This window comes from Mustela erminea, chromosome 5 (genome assembly GCF_009829155.1).
Source record: "Mustela erminea isolate mMusErm1 chromosome 5, mMusErm1.Pri, whole genome shotgun sequence".
Classification (NCBI taxonomy): domain Eukaryota; kingdom Metazoa; phylum Chordata; class Mammalia; order Carnivora; family Mustelidae; genus Mustela; species Mustela erminea.
This window is the reverse complement of record NC_045618.1, coordinates 86,518,424-86,537,845: the sequence shown is the minus strand read 5'-3', so window position 1 is coordinate 86,537,845 and position 19,422 is coordinate 86,518,424. Positions and strand designations below refer to the sequence as shown.

Here is a 19,422-nt window from a genome sequence, read left to right as displayed (position 1 = left end):
TTAAAAAATTTTATTTAAATTCATAATTAACATATAGTGTATTATTAGTTTCAGAGGTAGAGTTCAGTGATTCAGTGATTCATGGGCATATAACACCCAGTGCTCACTACATCATATGCCCTCCTTAAGGCCCATCACCCAGTTACCCCTTCCCTCCACCCACCTCTGCTCCAGCAACCCTCAGTTTGTTTCCCATAGTTAAGAGTCTCTTATGGTTTGTCTCCCTCTTTGATTTCATCTTATTTTTTTATGTAAAGACTTCTTGTTATGAAGTGTTAGTCTTTATTACCAGAAGTGGCAGTAGAGTAGAGGTTAAGAGCTTAGGCTCTGGGACCACACGGCTCAGGTGCAAACCTCAGCTCCATCACTTAGTAGCTGTGGGACAGTGAACAAGCTACTTACAGCCTCTGTGGTTCAGTCTCTTCATCCATAAAATGGAGGCAATACTAACTCCCTGTTTTATAGGGTCGTGGTAAGGATTAAATATCAAGCACTTAGACAATGCCCAGATATGTAAGTGTTTGCTATTATGATCATTACCAAGTTGGCAGCCTCTTCAAGGTAAGGGAGCAATTTTATTTACTCCTCTGTAGAACTACTATCCCTTGCATATAAAAAAAATCAATAAATTATTCTAGAATGAATGACAGGTTTAATTAATCTAAGAACTGAAATTAAAATCCTTCCTACATAGTCACTTAAATAAAAATTAGAAGGTTTCATGGACTATCATGTACCAACTCTCTAGTGTGAACTCTCAGTATTTCTCTTTGGTTCCTTAGTAAAAACTCTGAGAAGAGGAACCCATTTCTAAGTTTTAACTGTAAATTCTAGAGATTTTACTGGATACACAAATAAATTTAGAATGTTAGCCAGGACTCTATATGAAAGTAAGAGAACTCCAATTCTAAGTAGTTCATGTAAAAGAAGAAAAGGAGATGCAGGTGGCTCATATAGCCATAATACAGGGAGAAGTCCAGACACCGGCCTTTGGGATGCCTAGAATCAGATGGGTCAGTCTGTCTGCCCAGCTGTTTCTGGAGGTATTCTCTCTCTTGGTTTCTCTCCTCACTTTGCCTCTTGTTCTGTTTCTCTCTTCCATGTTGACTTTATTCTCTCCCACTGCAGGCAGTTTCTGTGTAGGAAGATGACATGGCTGCCAGCAGTCCTAAACACATATCCTCAGATCCTCTGAGAGAAGAGAGAAATCTTACCCAACATCTCCCATTATAAAAGATGCCATGGAAGGCTTTCTCAGGCCCTCTTTAGGTATTGTGTCCATCCCTAGAGAAAAGTATTATATAAAACAGGCACTGGTCACCTGATTTCAGGGTTTGCTATTGTTATTTGCTTGTTTATTCAGATGTTAGGATTACTTTGGTGAATTCTTTATTCTCCCAGTGTCTGATTTTTTATCTCAGGGTATGCCTATAGTTACTCTTTCCATGACCACACCCAGCTGTTAAAACCCACTAACTTCTAGAGGTGAAAAAGTGGTTCCCCCAAAACCATGTAGCCCAGACAGACTTTAGGAATGCCAAATATCAGGGAACTATCTCAGTTTGTGTCTAATATATCAAATAATTTAAGGGATTGTATTAAATTCCAGAATATTAAATTATGGAATACATTACTAAGGTAGGACCTAAATACTTAACTGAAAATATCCCAAAACATGAATATCTTAGCTCTCTATGAGGGTTACATGCAGTATTAATGTAATCAGCTAACCTCTCCTACTTCTTTTAAGTTCAATGATTACAGTAATGGTACTCTACCTAGAAAAAGGTAAAACCCAAAGACTTCCAAGATCACTTACTATCTCTAATTTTCTATTAAAGCAAAATGTACATTGTTTTATTATCAATGCAAAACAAATGCAAAACATAGAAATTAGTGCCTTAAATCTCTCTCTGATTTTTGTGACTCTTACCAGATTAGCCTGGAGGAGGGTGAGGAAGGCTCAGTATAATTATTATGTGAAGCACGATAAGAACTGATGTACCAGAAGATTTCTAAGCCACAGTGAACTCAAGCCCAAGGCATCCATAGACTGGCTCACTAACACCACAATAACCAAACACTGCCCACAACAGGCAAAAAGAGCCATTGTAGACAACTGGACTAGGAAAAAGCAGCTCAGCTACAACAGCAGGGCATGCACATCACATGTAGGCGATATCCCTGAAGTGCCAGGTTCTGATGAACAGGGAACACTGCATGGCAGGACCCTATAGGACCTCTTCTTCACATGGCCATTACTTTCAAATACAGGAGATATAGCTGTCTTTCCTAACACACAGAAACAGACCTAAAGAGACAGGGGCATATGTCCCAAATGAAAGAACAAGACAAAATCATAGCAAGAGACCTAAGCAAAATGGTGATAAGTAACACACTTGACAGAGAATTTAAAGTAATGATCATAAAGTTCTCACTGGGCTTGAGAAAAGAGTGGAGTACATCAGTGAGACCCCTAACAATGAGGTAAAAAAGAACAAGAGATGAAGAACATAAAAATGAAATTAAAAATACACTAGATAAAATAAATGGTAGACCAGAAGCAGCAGAAGAACAACTCAGTGACCTGGAAGACAGTAATGGAAAGTCATCAAGTTGAGCAGCTGAGAGAAAAAAATAATTATGGAAAATGAGGACATGCTGAGAAGATAGAGAAGTCAGCAATACCATCAAGTATAATAACATTCATGGTATATTAGGGATCCCAGATGGAGGAGAGAAAGAAAAGGGGGCACAAAATTTATTTGAAGAATTAGTAGCTGAAATTTTCCCTAATCTAGGGAAGGAAATAGAGATCTATAGAGATACCCCCCCCACCACCAAAATCGGCCCAAGAATGTCCAATGTCCACAACAATGTAATTTAGATGGCAAGAATTAGTGATAAAGAAAGAACTTTAAATTAGCAAAAGAAAAGAAAGCATTACAGATAAGGGGAAACCCTAAAAGGTGATCAGCTGATTTTTCAACAGAAATTTTGTAGGCCCGAAGAGAGTGGCATGATACATTCAAAGGGCTGAATGGAAAAAAATCTGCAGGCAAGAACATTTTATCCAGCAAGTCTATCATTCAGAATAGAGAGGAATGAAGAGTTTCCCAGACAAACAAAAGTTAGAGGAATTCATGACCGCTAAATCAGCCCTACAAGAAATGCTGAAGGGAACTCTTTGAGTGGAAAGGAAAGACCATAAGTAAGGGTAAGAAAAGTAGAAAGCACAAAAGCAGTAAAAATAAGTATATGTGGGGGTACCTGGGTGGCTCAGTGGGTTAAGCCACTGCCTTCGGCTCAGGTCATGATCTCAGGGTCCTGGGATCGAGCCCCACATCGGGCTCTCTGCTCAGCAGGGAGCCTGCTTCTCCCTCTCTCTCTGCCTGCCTCTCTGCCTCCTTGTGATCACTCTCTCTGTCAAATAAAAAATAAATAAATAAAACTTAAAAAAAATAAGTATATGTGTAAAAAATCAATCAGGGGACTCAAAAAAATAAAAGGATATAAAGTGTGACACCATATACCTAAAACATGGGGAGGAGTAAAGAATGAGTTCAAGCTTAAGCAATCATCAACTTAATACTGACTGCTGTACAGAAGATCTTATATACTAACTGAAGGGTAACCACAGATCAAAAATCAGTAGTAGATGGGGCACCTGGGTGGCTCAGTGGGCTAAACCTCTGCCTTCGGCTCAGGTCATGGTCCCAGGGTCCTGGGATCGAGCCCCGCATCGGGCTTTCTGCTCTGCAGGGAGACTGCTTCCTCCTCTCTCTCTGCCTACTTGTGATCTCTGTCAGATAAATAAAGAAAAAATCTTAAAAAAAAATCAGTAGTAGAGATGCGAAAAAATAAAGAGAAAGTAATCCAAGTATATCGCTAAAGAAAGCCAACTAATCATGAAATATCAAGAGAAGGAAGGAATGGAGAAGAAATACAAAAACAACTATAAAACAAGAAACAACATGGCAATAAATGCATACTTATCAATAATAATTACCTTGAATATAAATAGACTAAATGCTCCAATCAAAAGACATAGGGTGATGAACTGGATAAAAAACAAGACCCATCTGTACACTGTCTACAAGAGATTTATTTCAGACCTAAATACACATGCAGATTGAAGTGACCAGATGGAGAAGCATTTTTCATGCAAACGGAAGTGAAAAGAAAGCTGGGGTAATGATACTTACATTTGACAAAACAGACTTTAAAACTAAGATGGGAAATAATCTAAATATACAATAATCACAAATTTAAAAAGAAAGTATGGCATATCCATGTACTAGAATATTATATGATCAGAAAAAATTATGTTATGAAAGAATATGCAATAATATAAACACTCTTAGTATATCACATGCTTTGTTTAAAGATAGTTATAAAATATTTAAATCCCATTATTTAAAATTGTATTATTTAAAATGTACATACGTATTTTATACATATGTAAATTCTTGTCTGTATCTTATATGTTTTCTAAATTTTTATAATAAATAATTTATGTAAGAAAAAATCAATAAAATTATTATTCACTTAAGTGAATATGGAGGCTTAAGTATTAAGTATTAAAAACACTTGAACATTATTGAGAATTGTAAGGAAACAATTGCCATTAGCAGATTACTTGTTCTTCTGTAGTGACTTCTCTGCCACGCTTCATACTATTTCACATTTTGGTCCTGAACTTTATCAAAACCCATGAAGATATACGATCTTCGAAACAGCTATAAGGGATATGTCTTTTGTGAACTGATGATTAGCACTCTGGGGACAAAGTGTTCACTTTCTTTCTTTCTTTCTTTCTTTCTTTTTTTTTTTAAAGATTTTATTTATTTAATTGAGTAAGAAATAGTATGAGCAGGAGGGAGAAGCAGACTCCCTGCTGAGTAGGGAGACTGATGTAGAACTTGATCCCAGGATCCTGAGATTATGACCTGAGCCACACAGGTGCCCCAATGTGTCCTCCTTCTTATCTTAGATCTTACTGCTGGGCTTAACAGTGCTGTGCTCCTGCCAGTGTTCATTCATTGACTGAACCAATGTTAAATGAATTTTAAACTCCTGAAGTCCTCTCTAATTGTTGACAGCACCCTACAGAATTTGCTGTGAGATGTATATAAACTGTAACCTGCCAAAATGAGACCCCAAAGTTGATTTGGGAGATATAATTAAGGACAACTGCCTTCACTTTTTAGCTCTGAATTAGGTTTAAAAAAATATATAGGTTTAGCTCTGAATTAGGTTTAAAATAAAGTGTTGATCCCAGAATGGAATGTGTGTAAAGAGTTCATATTTCTATTAGCTTATTTGGTATTTTATAACAAGATTTTAATAGGTCTTCCATTTTTATCTCATTTGCTGTGATCCAATGTGACTACAATAGGTTGGACAAACTGTAAAACTCCTAAAAGAAAGGCGCATGCAGAACAATTATCATGATGTCAAAGTGACATCCCTCTTGCCTAGCCCATTGTCTAATTGTATTTCAGCTGCAGACATATTTTCTAAAATTTATTTTTCATCCAAGGGAAATGCACAGGAGCCCTTATCTTCTGGCATGTTTTTGCCCTATCACTTTAGTGATTTGAATCACCCACCCAAGTTCAAGGAAAGTACCACAAACATAACAAGTCCTTACCCAAGTCCAGTGTATTTTGTTCACCTAGTTTACTGCCTTACCATCTGCCCTTCACTTCTGAAGGACTTGCAATAAAGCAGGAGCCGAAGTAAAAGCAGATACCCCACTGCTATCTATTTAACTTTCATTAAGTGAGTTGGTGCAGTGCTCAGGCGCCTTCTCAAAACCAGCCCATCATCTAAGAGTATTTACATAAGACTCTTTGCATTATATTCCGACCTCTGCAACATTAGTATTAACTACTGACATCTGCCAAGTCTGACTGGTAAGTGCTTTACAGTATCAATTCATCCCAAGCAAAAAGCATTTCTGAGTGCTGCAGTGCTCTTGTTAATGCCAATAAGAAGTATCAAGGCTCATATGACACCTAGCAGAAATTAGTACCCACATTCAAAGAAAAGTCTTTGTTATTTCCCAGAGTATTATGTGGACTTTATTGAGATGACTGCATCTGACACCTGCTGTAATATAAAATGCAGCTATAATTAGCCAACTGATGCTCACTGCAGTTTAGGTCGAATCCCTTCTGTGGGAATTATGCTTTAAAATATTCAGAACTCCAAGTGGCTCTCATTACATTTAATTTTAACTTAGAATTAGGTGGTCTAGAAAAAAAATTTAGGATTGTAATAGCCCCCTGCTGAATGCCACACAGCAACGTGAAAACCCATAGGGTTTTCCCCCCCTCTAAAAAAAAAAAAAATGAGAACAGCAGACTACACTAGAGCCTTCAATTGAAGTCTGGCTTTGCTTAATTGTACTTTTTGCACTCATCAGTCTCTCCTCTTCAGAGCAAGCTACAAAAATTGCGTGAATAGCCAAAGAAAAGTTTCCCACAGTCACTGGCCACAGAAAAACACTATTGTCCTTCCTCACAGTTTGATGGACAACATTTCTATAAATGGGTAGCCAGGCTGTCAATGGTACCCTTGCTGAAAAGGCAAAAGAAGAGAACAGATTCTGCCAATATCTGACAAAGCATGTTAACACATAATCAGGCATTCACTAGTCCGGCAGCTGCCCCTGGGACCTTCATCACACAGGTGCCTTTAAGCCATTTCCTATTCACAGATAAAGGAACCAAGCAGGAGATACCTGGGAAAGGAGCAGTCTATTATGGCTTGCCAAATGTCCATCTTCCAGGCTGTGTGTATAAAAGTAGAAAGAAGAAAAAGGAAACTGTGCCTTCAATTGAAAAACTGTAAAATAGCAGAACATTTACAAAACCCATCATTTAAGCTGTGCTGTTTTCCCCCCTTTCTTTCCTCTTTATTATTATTATTATTTTTTTTTTTTTTTAGGAGGAGTGGATGTGTTTGTTTGTTTGTTTGTATGGCATAGAGCACTCGTGTCTAATAGCAAAGGTCTGTTTTCTTCAGTGGTTTGTCAAATGCATTTGTCCGAACGTCCCTTCACATGCAAGCTGAAATACTTACCTGGTCTAATTGAGTAACAGAGAATTTACTTTGTCACCTTAAGTGATTTTTTTTTCTACACACACACACACACACACACACACACACACACACCACACTCACACACACATACACACTCCATTTTAAGATCTGTGACCAGTGATGCCAAAGTGGTAATGGGGTAGATGATCGTCCAGTAAAGCACAAACTCTGGACTATCTCTTGAGGAACCGCCAAAATAAATATTCAGGAAATTGATTACCATTGTTCATTTCTTTATAACTGCTTAGATTGAGAACATTAGTATCCCACTGCTCTTATCTACCCAGTTAGAGAGAGTATCAGATCTTAATACTCCATTAAGCCAAAGGCCTCATCAGTCTACATATAGGGCATTTTCAAATTAAAATTTAATAAGACAATTTCAGATTAAAATTTCATGATCAGCACCTTAAGGCTGTTAAATATGAATTTCTATTTTATTTCTTCATTTTCATTTTATTTATTATCATACTCTCAGATCTCCTATACTCAGTGTATGGTACAGATATGGGAAAGAACCAGGAGTACAATTTTGGGAAGTGATTAAATCCTCAGGGACCTTAGATTGACTAAATGTGGTCCTTGCGATACAGTCTGAAGATCAGACACACTCTTAACTATATTTTCCTCTGAAAGGCAAGGTACTATAAAGCTACTGGGGAGCCATAAAGTCAACATAGTGATATAAACCAAATGCCATGAATTAAACTACTACTTTTTCAGCTAACTTCTTGAGTGCTACTTATTTTATATAGCTTCCTCATCTGAAAAATAGGAGTGCACTGCTTACCACAAACTTTTGTGAGTAGTCACTGATGAAAGTTGCTGCGTTTGGTGAAGGAAGAGAGAACATCGGCTAACTGGAACAAACCAATCAAGGATCACAAACACTTTCGAAATATAACCTTGCATTCTCTGATCTAAAATGTTTTTTTTCCTTATTTCTTCTTTTTACTTATTTCTAGAATAAAATAATATTATGAGGTAGAGTTTAGTTAATAAATCATTAAGTTACAATTTATTAATTTTATAATTTTTACAAATATATGAAGATAGAAAATTTTCCTTAAATTTCAATTCAATAATATTTAGTGTTTGCTTATATATAATCACTGACATTACTATCATACCTATTATGTGCTAGGCACTTTATATGTTTCATTATTAATGACAACTATGAGATAGATACAATTATTGTTGCTATTTTATTTATTAAAATTTTTTTTAGGGATTCCTGGGTGGTTCAGTCAGTTAAGCGTCTGCCTTTGGCTCAGGTCATGATCTTGGGGTCCCAGGATTGAGTCCCACATCGGGGTCCTGGCTCAGCAGGGAGCCTGCTTCTCTCTCTGCCTGCCTCTCCCCCTGCTTATGCTCTCTCTCTCTCTGACAAATAAATAAATAAAATCTTTTTAAAAAATTTCTTTTAAATTAAACTCTACCTACACATAGGCCTTGAACTCACAACCTAAAATCAAGAATAGCATGGTCTACCAACTAAGCCACCTAGGTATCCCTATCATTGCCATTTTGTTGTTGAGGAAATTGAGGTTCTAGAAGGTAGAGTAGTTTAACCTTCCCTACTTCTCTATCAAATTGCAGACTTTGGATATGTCTCCTTCCAAAGACCATGCTTTCCCTATGAAACCATGGTTCATGTTTTAATAGGACAAAATGAATTTTTATTTTTTCATGATTTGAAAACAAAATATGGTAATAAGTGTGGGTTTCTTAACTACTGTAACATAAATTAAATCAACCTCTTACCTCAGTGAAGGATAACCAAAACTTTTTTGAATAATTGAATTTGAGTTTATTTTTCTTAACTATTTCTAGAGAAAGTATTTCCATCAGTGACCAAATTTATACCTGAAAATTTTAACCAAAGACTACTTTTATCTCAAAGGCATGGTCTATCTCACCAACCAAATTGAAACTCCTTAAGGTCAAAAAGGAACCAAGTCTTCAGCTTTCTCAAAAAATTTTTTTGTAACAAAACATAACCTCTTAGGAGTTTCTTCTCTAGGTGTGCTCTAAAAATTCCTATAACTTAAAACACTCTTTTATTCTGGCTTTGGTTGAATCCACAGTTTCTTACTATTTCCCATCAGGTCAAATATAAATGTTTTAGCTTGGTGTTCAAGTTCACAAAAAACTAACCCTAATGTGCCACTTCAACTTTTAATTTTATGCTTTACTCCAGCTGAGCAAATCTCATCTCTGCTTCTTCCTTGCTCATTCTCATTTCTGACTTCCTAGTTGCTATGTTTCTCTTCTTTCTATCAACCTAAACCTAATATTTCATGTCCATCTAATGGTAGGTATTCTTTCTTCAAGGAAATTTTAACTCACTCAACACTGGTCTTTCACTTAATTTCATCTGCCCTTTTGATTTTATTATGTGGCTTATCACCATTCACTGGAATGATATGATAGTCTGTCTCATACTTCAGTTGTTTCATGGAGCCAAGATTTATGTTTCCCGCCAAATTATAGCCTCCCCCGGGGGAAAAGGAAGACCATGAGTCCATAAACAAATGAGAGAAGAATAAAACAGTTCACTCTAATGTTCCATATAACATTCTCTTATATTTAATCCTTGAAGAAAGTTATCATCCATTGATATTCTTCTAGTTCTGCAGCTAGAAAAGGAAGCAACACTCAAATCTCACTTGAACAGAGAATGAGTTAAAACAATTGCCATTTCTAATCTTTTTTAGGTAGATGCAGAACTCAGTAGTGCACAAAATATTTCTGGCTTTTCTCCTTCTGAGCACATGAGGGGATTATCATTCTTGACCCCATTTAAAGTAAGCATGGCCATATCCGTGGCGTTAGTCGATAAATGTGATCAGAAGTAACACATACCACTTTTAGGGAGAAGCTTTAATATTTTGTGCTGTTTTCCATTTTACTTTTTCCTTCCTGCAGTAATTGTGAAAGAGTGAACCTCCTTCCTCAGCCAGGGTCTCTAAATGAGGATAATGTACAGCAGAGTCCCCAGCCAACTAATGATGTACATGTAACAGGAGGAAGAAACCAATTTGTTTGAAGCCACTAGGCCTAGCCTGCAGTGTTGGCCTACATCACTGCAGTGTAGCCTATGCTCCCTGATATAAGAACTTTCTTAGGTCAGTATGGGATTCAGAATGCCAAGATACAAGAAGACTGAAAAACAGAATGACTAAATTAAAAGACTTTAATATAGAATCCGTAAATATATAGGATTAGGCGTTTCATTTTTTAATGTGGTAGGTGAAGAATCAAGCTCAAAAGATCCTTTGAACATCTTACTGAGTTGTTTATAATCTCTTTTCTTTCTCTTCTTTGACATCCATTGTACTTTCAATCTCTGAACATTATTTTGAAATTTTGAAATTTTATACTGACCATAGACTCCACTAAAAATCTTAACCATCACAAAATTTAGTGTTAGATTTCTTTAAACTTTATATATGTAATATTTCTGATTGAATGTTAAAATATCATTTGTGTCCTTGTAGCTATAGCTATAAGATGATATGCATATTTTGGGCATTATTTTGCTATTGGTATCATCCATGCAGTCAAAATAAGAAATCACGGATCTAGCTTTATTCAACTACATAAAAGTTTCTTTAACCTAGTTATGTCACAAATATACACTTTAAAAATATTATTTATTGTTGGCCCGGGGTGGCTCAGATGGTCAAGTGTCTGCCTTAGGCTCAGATTGTGATCTCCAGGGCCTAGGATCAAGCCCCACATTGGGCTCCCAGCTCAGCAAGGAGTCTGTTTTTCCCTCTCGCTCTGCCCTTCCCCCTGCTTGTCCTCTGTGTGTGTGTGTGTGTGTGTGTGTGTGTGTGTGTGTTTGTCTCTAATAAATAAATAAACCTTTAAAAAATTTATTTATTGTTTTCTTATATTTGTTTTAAAAAGGAATATACAGCTAAAGCTGTATATATCAAATATGAAATATGAGAACCTACTGAGTATGCTTGTTTTGTTTTTACTTTTATTCTTTTTTATATACTAATATGCTGACAGATGCATTCCCCTATGACTACATTCTTCACCACACATAAGTACTATATAGTTATGAATAATGAAATTTAAAAAGCACAATGAAAGAATAGCACAACTGTTTTTTTATTTCTCACTCTTGAGGACTCATTGCAATATTCCTGCTCCATATTAAGTTTGAGAGCTTCTGAGAAGTATTCTTAGAATTCAGATCTTTTGGAAAGAATAATGATTCAATTAGAGTTTTTTTTAATCATGATGATTACTTTATGATAATGATCTTATATGGCTAAGATGTTGCACTTACATCGCACTTAGATGCAGCATTTCATTTTAGCAAATTCCAAGAATCATCCATGACTTTATTATTGTACCTGATTTTTACAAGTTCTTTATCCAAGAACCTCTTCATTCTCAATTGAAATGGGGATGCTATTTGATAAAGTGCAGTGCTAACCAGTACCAGCTGAAAAACATGACAAAATGAAGAATATCAGAACCATTTGAAAGCAAACCAGTAATTCCCATTTGTAGTCTTAAAAATCCTCCTTGTAATCGTTCAGAAACCAGTCTTTCGGAGGTGTCTCAGAATTCCCTTTAAGTTTCATTGGAGAAATCTAGACTTTAGTAATACATACGATATAAGGCAGTATTAGTTTCCTCCCGCAATAAAGGCAGGGAACCAAGGCTATACCACCATCACCATTTCTAGTAACAGCCTGCTAACTAAAAACTGAAACTAACCAAATTCCTGACAATGTCATTCACTGGAGTGGCAAGACACAGATGGAAACAGTACTTAAAATGAATTATTAGAGTGATCAAAGAAAAAAATTTATTTTGTAAAAAGATTAACCATTTTTTTCTTTTGCCATGCCCACTTAAGGTGTTCAACTTACCTTTGCTCATTCAACCAATATCTACTGAACCCTGACTATGTTAGGGAAATGAAGCCCATGGCATTGCATAGAAATAGAAGGCAGGTTAGGATATATGTCATAGGACCAGCACAGACAATGCTGGCCCCTTGAGAAAGCTTCTAGATACAGGGGCCAGGGAAGCTTAGTGTGAGAGGTGAGTCTTAAAAAATAGGTGAGATTTAAAAATGGGAGGGGGTGAGATTTTAGTTGGTGTAGGTGAGAATAAAACAGATAAAAGTGAACGAAGAGGACAATACAAGTGACAAGGAAATGATTATACCGTAGTAACTGCAGAGCACTTGAGCAAAAGGGAAGTATGAAAACGGGATAGTTATAGTCAGCAGGGTCAGAATTTTAGTTGTTGATGATGTTGATGGGTTTCAGTGGGGGGAGTGGTGTTTTAATGTAGCGAAGTTGTCCTCCTTTGAGGGAGTTGAATCACTTTCAGAGAGGAAGAAAAAAAGGAATGGTATGAAGAGTCTAGCCCTGAAAATAAAAAACACCTCTTCCTTTTGAGAGAGGAAACCATCCTACTTTACTAAGAAAGAACATCCAAGGTCATAATATCTAATGCACACTTCCTTTCTTTCCTTCTCCTCTTCTTAAGGAGCCTGTTTTCAGTCTCTAAACCTATCGTTTCATCAACACATACATTCATTGTAACATTTACTGAGCACCTACTATGTGCCAGAAATAAACACAAGAGCCTGCCACATGGTTGATACTCAAAGTTTGCTGCTTTAAAATAGAGAAAAGGCAAAATGAAAGAGCACTAGGTATCTATAAATTTCTCAGTAAAGTAGGATGGATATTATCTGGTGAGAATGGGAAGCGTAAGCAGTGAATTAGATGTGTGAGCAGAAAGATCTGAAGCACCTGCTGAGGGAAGTGTGCTGGGGAATAAATGGGAGATCAATATCAAGATTGTGAAGAAGCAATGAGAACCCAGTTGGAGTAGGCTAGATTGATTTTCCATTGGGCCAGAGGAACAGATATGACTTTCTCCAAGAATACTATTTGAACAAAATTCTCTACAGAACAGGATAAGGATGAGTGAAACATATAGGGGTAGGCTGGTGACTAAAGGTCAGGGTTGGCACGACGAAAAGACAGGGGTTTAATAATTGCAAAATGGAGTTTCTCACTTCCCTAAAAGCAAACCTTCTCTCCTCCAAATAATGTGGTGTTACATGACACTTCTCCCATATTCTTAAACCATAAAAAATGAATTAGAATTATATTCTAAACTTTCCTATTCTAAAAATCACATTCTAACACGACTTCTGAAATAGTTGTATGATTAGTAAACCTGTTTTAGAATTGTTTTATTTATATCAAGCAGTCCACAGAAGTCCACAGAAGTGTCCTCTTATGATAAACTCCTGTCCTAATTTTCATAAAACTATACAAATATTAAATGCAAGATGTTATAAAATTGACATTGAATAAATAACATTTGCTTTTCCATTGTGAGATTTTGTAAGCCTTATTACATATTATAAGCCTTATAAATTATTTTTAAAAAATAAATGGGAGATCTTTTCAGATGACATTAAATTTATACAAATTAAAGAATAGCCTCTACCAATTTAGCTATTACCATGTTCATTTGTGATGCTCATTAGCTAGTCAGAATTTATATATCCCATATATCTGCATATCTGGAATGACCATAAGAAAATATGGCACAACAGCATTAGTTTATTCAAAAATGATATGATTGACTACATCACAATTCTAAAACTCTATGGCAGATTTAGTATCTTTCATTTTAAACGAATCTTCTGACACCTGGATTTTCCTCAGTTTAGATGGGTTCCTAGTCTTAGATGAAAAGAAGCTGACTGACTTGTTATTCTCAATTCTTCTCTTTCAGAACTCAGGTAAAGTCAAAATAAGCTAGTATGTAGCAGTCAGGAAAATACCATGCTACAGGGTAAGAACTCAAAAGCTCTTCAGCATATACAGAGTATCTTTTCCTTTGGGAACCCTAAAATTCTCAGGATAGGGCTAGGTGCACACTAGACACTCAAATACTTGTGTGACTATACTCCATACAACCCAAGGATGGATCTGGATCTGGCCTGTTCACAGCAGAATCTCCATTGTCTACCAAAGCATCAGTCACAAAACTGGTATTAAGGAGGAAAGAAGCTGGGAGGCACCAAAATAGTTCAATCGCAAGTAATAACATTCTCCCAGGCAGTGTCTTGAAAGGGTCAGGCACTGAACAAAACATCTGCATTTTAACAACTGTCTTAATAATAGCACATGTTATTAAACACCAAAGGACTTTTGAAAAAAATTTAGAAAATTGCATTCAAATTATAGATAATCTACATATGAAATCACTAGCAGTTAATTGTTGCTTAATAAGCATACATTTGTTCTTGTAAATTTGGTATTTTCTCTGTCCATGACTTAACTAACTCACCTTTTAGAGGAAGTTGTAGGTTTTAAACGTCAATAGTTTTATCTTTCTTTCTTTCTTTTTTTTTTTTTTTTAAAGGGAGATATTGCTGCTGCCTCGGTAAAAAGCAGGAGGCAAAATAAGCTTAAAGGGTTTTGTTTATTATTATCACAGTAATAGTTCAAACCAATAACAAAAAAGATAAAACAGTTTATTATCCTTAGGGAGATTTTCCAAGTGTTTTGGAACCCCATTTGTATTGACAAAAATAAATTAGACGAAATTGGTCGAAAAGAGAGCTCTCCATATGAAGAGTTCAAAAGATGAATTATATTACTCTTCAGTTATTGATAATAACAATAATTTAGCTTACTACTTCAGTTTATAGTTTACAACATGCTTTCACATACTCTATCTCAATTGATTTGAACAACTTGTAAGTTAAGTCATGCAGCTAATACCAGACCATTGATTTTTTTTTCCTATTTCCTTGATTTTTAAAGCAATTCATTCATTGTAGAAAATTATAGAAAAAAATGTCAGGAAAGTATACAGAAAAAGATCACTCTAAGCCAATCATAGTTAATATTCTGGTGAATTTCCTTTCAGTCTTTTTTCTCTGCATTATTCCAATATTTGAGTTAACAATCTTTACAATTTATTATCCTATGTTTTTCTTCTGACATTATAAGCATGTTCCCGTTTTGTTTGAGTTTTTAAGTATCATCTGAATAAATTCACAAGATACTTCTAGTTTTTATTTTTATTATTTTTTTAAGATTTTATTTATTTATTTGACAGAGAGAGAGAGAGATCACATATAGGAAGAGAGATAGGCAGAGAAAGAGAGAGAGAGAAGCAGGGTTCCTGCTGAGCAGAGAGCCCGATGCAGGGCTTGATTCCAGAACCCTAAGATCATGACCTGAGCCGAAGGCAGAGGCTTAACCCACTGAGCCACCCAGGCGCCCGGATACTTCTAGTTTTTAAACACGTATAAATAGAAAGGTATTCAAAAAAAAGAAAGAAAGAAAGGTATTTTGGATATTCTTAGGCTCAAAACTCTGTGTTTTGGGGCACCTGGGTGGCTCAGTGTGTTAAGCCTCTGCCTTTGGCTCCGGTCATGGTCCCAGAGTCCTGGGATCAAGCCCCACATCGGGCCCTCTGCTCAGCAGGGAGCCTGCTTCTTCCTCTCTCTCTGTCTGCTTCTTTGTGATCTTTGTCTGTCAAATAAATAAATAAATAAAATCTTTAAAAAACAACAACAAAAAACTTTGTGTTTTAGAATAATTTCTTAGAATAGATGACAAGATTACATTTACCAAATACTAGAAGCAGGGAAAGGATCAGAAGGAATTTGATTTTATGTAGTCAATGTTATTGCCTTTGAGGACAATATTATTTTTATAATCCTTAAAAACCTATAAAAAGTTTTACTTGCATCTCCCTTAAATAAGACAGAAACAAATCAGTTTTTGTTTTCTCTTCTCGTTACGTTCTCTAGTGAATAAAGAAAACAGTTAGTTGCTATCTTAGTATAATAACATATTTTTAAAATATCAATTTTAAATTATTCTCTTTCCAAAAAGATAAAGAAGTTAAAATAATGATCACTAACTTTACTGAGAACTCACTATGTGCATGTGTGCTAGCATTTTACATGCATTAATTTAATAAAGATAATTACTCAATTGAGAAAAGAAATGAGTATTCACTTCAACAACTAGGTTTAGTGAGCCAATTTATCAACACAGGAAGTAGGTATAGGCTTCCCTTAAATAAATGTAGAATATAAGAAAAACTGCTCTTAGTCAACCAGGAGATATACCAAGAGAAACTTTCTGATCTTGAGGGATATTATAGAATCTCCAATTAGGGAACATCAAAAATGGAAAAAGAAAACAATTGGGAGAAGGAATGAATGACATGTGCACTTTTAATTTCTGAAATTAAGGGCTGAAAAAAGAAGGGGTAAAAATGCGAATATCAGTGAGAATCAAAGAACAGAACATAGTCAAATGATGAGAAAAGTGATAAAAAAAAGTAGGGTTATTGTTTGTGCTACGACTGTACTGTGAATTTTCTATATTATCTAATTTCATCCAACTGTATGAAGTCAGTGGGATTATCCCCACACAATCCAAGCAAGAAATTGATCAGCAAATGCTTAACAGAATATAGAAATCTGGGTTAGAAATATTAAATGAATTAAATATTAAATGAATACACTTAATATTTTCAAAGAGATAAAAGAAGAAATCAACAAATAAAAATAGGTGATGAAACACACAAATAACCTAATAGTTAAGAAACCTAATAGTTAAGAAAAATAACCAAACAGCTCAGAAATAAAAACTGTATTTTATATTTTAAAAACTCAGAGAATGAGCTAAATGGCAGAGAAAATGCAGATGAAAAGTAAATTAATGAGTAGTAAGATGGAAATGAAGAAAGCTCCCAGCACAAAGATAAAAGAAAAATGTAATATATATATATGAGAAATGACACTAGATTACATATTTTCAGGAGGGAAAAATAGAAAGAACGGTAGGTGGGCAATGTTTAAAATAAAATAACAATTTGGCATAATTCTTTTTAAGAGACCCATGTGTACAGATTTCAAATATTTATCAAGGGACATCTGGGTGGCTCAGTTGGTTAAGTGTATGCCTTTGCCTGAGGTCGTGATCTTAGGGTTCTGGGATCAAGTCCTGCATTGAGCCCCTTGCGGGGAACCTGCTTCTCCCTCTGCCTGCCCCTCCCCTTGCTTGTGCTCTCTCTCTTTCTCTCAGGAAATAAAATCTTTATAAAAAATAAAATAAAATAGTTATCAAATGCTGGTCAAAAGTAAGCTTAAAAAACTTATATCTAAGTTCATGGTGAAACTTGTGGAAAGTAAAATATATTGTCAAGCTTCCAAAGAGAAAATACTTAACACTGGAAAAAATGAGGAAACATTGTCATTATATTTCTCATCAGTAAAATCAATAATAGGAAAAAAACAAAACCCAGAAAAATACTTTCAAGATACTGAGAAAAAAAAAAATCTTTGAACCTAGAAACCTTTGGCAAGTCAAATTATCACTCAAGTAGGATGACAAAATAAAGATTTTTCAGACACATGAGAATACAGAAAGTTTAACACCCACACATCTTCCCTTTAAAATGTTTGGAGAAGTAGACTTGTAACTGTAGTTCTTGAAACAGAACCACTCGTTAAGGGGTATTAAATCAGTCAGAGAGTGAACTTTTAAGAACAGTAGAAAATGAGAGGTCGTGCCATTGTCAGGGACATCTGGGCATCATCTGTGCTTTGTCCAACACCTACTCCCTACATGTAAACGTAGCCTTGCTGGTACTAATGGCTTAGCACAAATCTGGCTTTCTCATCTGAAGGGTATTACCTGTGCCGAGTGTCACAACCACTGCATGACCCATGAGGGAATCAAAAGGCCTAATGAAAGCAGTGACAGACCTCTACGTCTGACCAAAATGGAGTAATTAGGTGCAGATTTATTCTTCCACTTAAAAATCTAGGGGAAAAAATAGCTAAAACAAACAAACAAAAAAAAAAAAACAACTGGTTTTAGATATTGGATAATAGGAAGTATAGGCCCGTGATCCTGGAGAGAAAGGAAACGAACAAGTTGAGTCCAATAATTGTACCAATTTACTGTATATAGACAGTTTCCAGGCTGCTGGTCTGGGAGGTAGAATGCAAATAAAGTCTGGTTGTCTCACTGGGTTGAGGAGATAGCAAACAGAGTTTGAGGAGTCATGGCAGTGAGAGTCGGTGGAACAGAGTACTAAAGAAAAGGGAGTTCTGCAAAGAGAGTTCTGGAGATCTGCAGAGGGGTCTCCTTGTGTCTTTGGTTGAGTATTGATTCAGGTATATGTGAGAGGAAAGTAATCAAGACTGGAAATTAATAGGCAAAACAGTTCCCACTGTTCACTGAGGGAAAGGGATAAGTATATTTTGTTTTCACCAACAAGAGTGAAAAGCTCTCGCAATATAAGAACATTAACTAGAACACTCAGAATGGGTATCACCTTCATTGTGGGGCTAATTTAGCCCTGCCCTAAGGCTACTGTACGGGCCAAGACAAAGCTTAAAACCAAGCCTCAAAAGATCTAACCAATTACATGTAACTTAACTGTGTATCAAAATGAAATCCTAGGGACGCCTGGGTGGCTCAGTTGGTTAAGCAGCTGCCTTCGGCTCAGGTCATGATCCTGGCGTCCTGGGATCAAGTCCCACATCGGGCTCCTTGCTCCGCGGGGAGCCTGCTTCTCCCTCTGACTGTGCCTTCCACTCTGTCTGCCTGTGCTCACTCTCGCTCTCTCTCTCTGACTAAATAAATAAAATCTTTAAAAAAAAAAAAAATTTAAAAAAACAACAACAACAAAAAAAAAAACAAAATGAAATCCTATTTAAACAAATGCTTCAAAATCCATAAAGCAACAATGTAAAATCTATGTCTGGCAATCAAAAAAATCAGGAAAATATGACCCACAACCATAAGAAAATAAATCAGTAGAAACAGATACAGAAATAAGAGATGATGTAAATAACAAAGATATTTAAAATAATTAATATAAATATACTCTGTATGTTCAAGAACATATGAGCAAACATGACCATGATGAGAAGAGGTATCAAAGATATAAAAACAATTCAAATGGAACCTGTAGAGAAATACAATATAAAAAATGAAAGTACACTGAATGGGATTTAAAACAAATGAAACACTTCAGAAGATAATACCAGTGAACTTGAAGACAGCAACAGAAATTATCCAAAATGCAGCACCAAGAGAAAAAGGCTAGGAAAGAAATGAATAGACTTCTGGGATAATAACAGGTGGACTAACAGATATATAATTGGAGTCCCAAAAGGAAAATAGAGACAGGAGGTGATAGAAAAAAATATTTGAAAAAAATATATATTTGAGGAATAAAAGTTTAAAATTTCTAAAATTGATAAAA

At 35.7% G+C, this 19,422-nt stretch overlaps 1 long non-coding RNA gene across 2 annotated transcripts in view; it reads right to left on the bottom strand.

The window, feature by feature from the left end:
- The window catches only part of LOC116591286, a 55,029-nt gene that overhangs the window by 28,893 nt on the left and 6,714 nt on the right, over positions 1 to 19,422 (bottom strand). For both annotated transcript variants that reach the window (XR_004285932.1, XR_004285931.1), the window contains 3 exons: positions 11,417 to 11,575; positions 7,901 to 8,071; positions 6,749 to 6,797 (listed from right to left, as the gene is read on the bottom strand). This is a non-coding gene — a long non-coding RNA (uncharacterized LOC116591286). The remainder of the gene's footprint in view (positions 1 to 6,748; positions 6,798 to 7,900; positions 8,072 to 11,416; positions 11,576 to 19,422) is intronic.